This window comes from Alternaria postmessia (genome assembly GCF_024291825.1).
Source record: "Alternaria postmessia strain BMP 2775 chromosome Unknown scaffold_315, whole genome shotgun sequence".
Taxonomy (NCBI): domain Eukaryota; kingdom Fungi; phylum Ascomycota; class Dothideomycetes; order Pleosporales; family Pleosporaceae; genus Alternaria; species Alternaria postmessia.
The window spans coordinates 1-3480 of NW_026260388.1; the positions used below are offsets into that span (position 1 = coordinate 1).

The following is a 3480-nucleotide window of genomic DNA, read 5'->3' on the forward strand; positions in this document are numbered from 1 at the left end:
TTACAGGGTAATTTATAAATTACCCCCCCCCCGCCCCCCCCCCCAAAAAAAAAATTAGAGAGTAAGTAACTATTGCCTTTAAATTATTCTGAAAAATTTTGTACAGGTGAGTTCAAATACTACACTATTTTTTATTTATTTATTTTATCCTCCCCGCAAGCTTGCGGGGAGGATAAAAGAGTTTGGTTTATAAAAATATTATACTGATAGGTATAACCTAGGGATATGAAGGAGTTGAACCTTATATTTATGATCTGCAATCAAAATGCATAGCCCTATGCAACACACCCCTTTTTTTTTTTTCATATATTGTGATATATGATAAAAAAAGTTAATCTTTAATGTAATTCCGAGCATCTTTAATAGATAAATAATTAAAGAGGTATAAATAAAAAAAAAAATATATGAAAAAAAAGTTAATCTTTAATGTAATTCCAGAGCATCTTTAATATATGAACAAGATAATACCACAAATACTTGTGATTGTATAAAGGCAATACCTAATTCTAATCCAGAGAATGCAATTATAAAGGCTAATGGTAATAATCCTAGGATAAAGAAAATGATACCAGAACTCATAATATTGTATGTAAATCCACTTAAGATATTTAAAAGCATATGACCTGATAATATGTTGGCTGCTAATCTTAATCCTAAAGATACGTTTCTAGCTAAGTATGAGATAAATTCAATTAATACAAGTAAAGGTAGTAATGCTAAAGGACAACCAGCTGGAACAAATAAAGAGAAGAATTTTAATCCGTGCTCTTTGAATCCTAAAACTGTTGCACCTAATACAACAGTAAAACTAAGTGAGAATGTTAAGATAAAATGAGATGTTGAGGCAAAACTGTAAGGAACCATTCCTATTAGATTGTTTATTAAAATGAAAATAAATAATGCATACATAAATGGAAAGTAAGCTTGACCATTTTTATTATTAATTTGGCTTACAACAATACCATGTATAGTTGCATATAGTGTTTCTTGACTTAAAGATCATTTGTTTGGAGTTATTTTAGAGTGGTTAGTTGCTAAAATACTAAAATAGAAAGTAATGAAAGCAGCAATAGTCAGGTACAACCCTATATTAGTTATAGATAGGTTCATGTTTGCTAATAATGGTGTATCAATACTAAATAAGTTCCTAATTTCGAACTGGTCTAGTGGGCTAAGTATTGTGATGTATTTCATGTTGTTATATGATGTTTACTACAAGTATAAATTTTATAAATTGTTCCGAAAAAAAAGTGTTACCATAAAAAAAAGGTTTTTTTTAATATGTACTAGGCATAAAGTTAATCCTTATAACCTATAATCTAAAAATATAAGGTAATAAAATTATGAAATTATAGATTAAATTTCAAATAATAGATTAAATATCAAATATAATAAATCAAATATACTATTATATATTTTTATATAAAAGTGATTTAAAAAAAAAATCCCATTTCAGGTTATTATGATTCAAACATAACAAATCCTCAACTCAAATGAGGCGCCTAACCAACCTGGCTCTAACCCGTTTATAATATACAAAATACTCTATAATAGTAAGTAAGAGATGTTTTTAATAAAAAATAAAGTTGTACTCAACCTTTAATGTGTATTATAATGAATTGTTATATCGTATCAGCTCAGCTGTATTTATTACAAAATAATAAATATGGAAAACTGAGAACAAGTTATTAATTATAATATAATGTTGTCATAAAAAGAAATAACTTGAAAGAAAAATACCATTTTTTTTTTGAAAAAAAAAATAGATATAAAAATTAATCTTTTACCAAATATGTCTAAATTCATAACACAATTAAACTATGAAAAAAAATTCTTTTTTGTGATAAATCGAATACCATTTTTTTTGAAAAAAAATTGAATTGTCTGTACAACATGCTACTGTTTTACGTTACTAATTTGTTATGTTTGCTATACTATCTATTAGAATTAGTAGCCTAAGGTTTTTTGAATATATTTATATTTTAAGACAACATAAGATATATAACTTGGATACAAGTAAGCCGGGTCATGTACGTAATATTTAACTAAAATAAAGATTAATTAAGGCTTTTTATTTCATAGTTATAATAAAAAACTAAAAGTTTTTATTATCTTAATTTCTGTGGATTACCCAAGCTTTTACCTCACTTTTTTAAAAAGCTATATTTAAATCACTGGACTTCCCTACTATTATCCTAAAAATATTAAATATTATAATATTAGGATGAATTACATTTGTATCACAAGTTTAAAAACAATATTATTGTCTTTTTTTTACAATTAAAAAGTGTGTCTTCGTGAAACGAAGATAACACAAATAGTATAAAGTAATTTACGCGAGCCAGGAGAGAAATTTGAATTCCCACTATTAATGCATGAAATTAATGTTCTACCGATTGAACTATCCTGGCTTATTATTGTATAACATACAACAATATATTTCCTATCTAATCCATATTGGTGTAAGTATATTTTATAGCACATGTAATAGGTAAACTATGTTAGTCAATAAACGTGTATAAAAGTATATAGACATATATAGCACATTAAATAACAACCCTATCTGTAACACTATACTGGGAGGATACCCTGAATCGAACAGGGAACTTACTGTGCCACATACAGTTGTTCTGCCAATTGAACTATATCCACCTTTTTTATGTAGGGGTGATTCGAACACCCATAAGTAAATACCAAAAATTTATGACTTACCATTAGTCTACTACATATTAATAATGATAAACATATTAAAAAATAAATTAAAATATGTAAATTTTATAGAATAATATGCTATTATAATATTTATGGGTAATAAGACTCGAACTTATATGAATTAATTTCACCCCGTCCTAAGCGGGACCTGTCTACCAATTTCAGCATACCCATTTTTAATACTAAAAATAAAAACTATTTTAGGATACTGTGTAAATAAACCTTAAGATATACAAATATTCTATAAGCAATACAAATATAACTTATGTATATATAGAAGTAAAAAAGTATATATTGAAGTAAAAAAATATAAATACAACTTCCCTCCCCCCCCCAGCAATATAGGAGGAAGGGGGGGGAGGGGGGGGGGGAGAGCTTTCGGTTATTTTTTCTTTTGCTTAACTTTTTGTTTATTTTTTTTATACTTTCTTTTTTTCTATGGAAAAAAAAAACAAACAGAAAAAAAAGAAAGTATAGCAATAAACCATGAGCAAAAGAAAAAAAAATTAAGGAAAATAAATTAATTCACCCTAAATGTATAATACATTATAAAATAGCTAAATACACTTTAAATAACCTAAATTTAGTTGTATTTTCATTCATCATAAAAATTAAATAATTATTAAGCAGTATACCGTTTTTAATTTATCATATATAATAAACTAAATACTACTGTTTAAATAAAATGCTCGAGATAAGATTTGAACTTATAGCCTAAACATCTTCAGAGTTCCGCTCTACCGGGTTGAGCTTCTCGAGCCTAGTCTC

The 3480-nt window shown here is 26.5% G+C and overlaps 3 non-coding genes across 3 annotated transcripts; all 3 read right to left on the minus strand.

Moving 5' to 3' along the window:
• Positions 1–2339: 2339 nt before the first annotated feature.
• On the minus strand, positions 2340–2411 carry J4E82_011698. Its single transcript has one exon. It is a non-coding gene; the product is annotated as a tRNA-Met (tRNA).
• A 168-nt stretch (positions 2412–2579) lies between these two features.
• J4E82_011699 lies at positions 2580–2652 on the minus strand. Its single transcript has one exon. It is a non-coding gene; the product is annotated as a tRNA-His (tRNA).
• Positions 2653–3398: 746 nt separating this feature from the next.
• On the minus strand, positions 3399–3472 carry J4E82_011700. Its single transcript has one exon. It is a non-coding gene; the product is annotated as a tRNA-Phe (tRNA).
• Between the last annotated feature and the right edge of the window lie 8 nt (positions 3473–3480).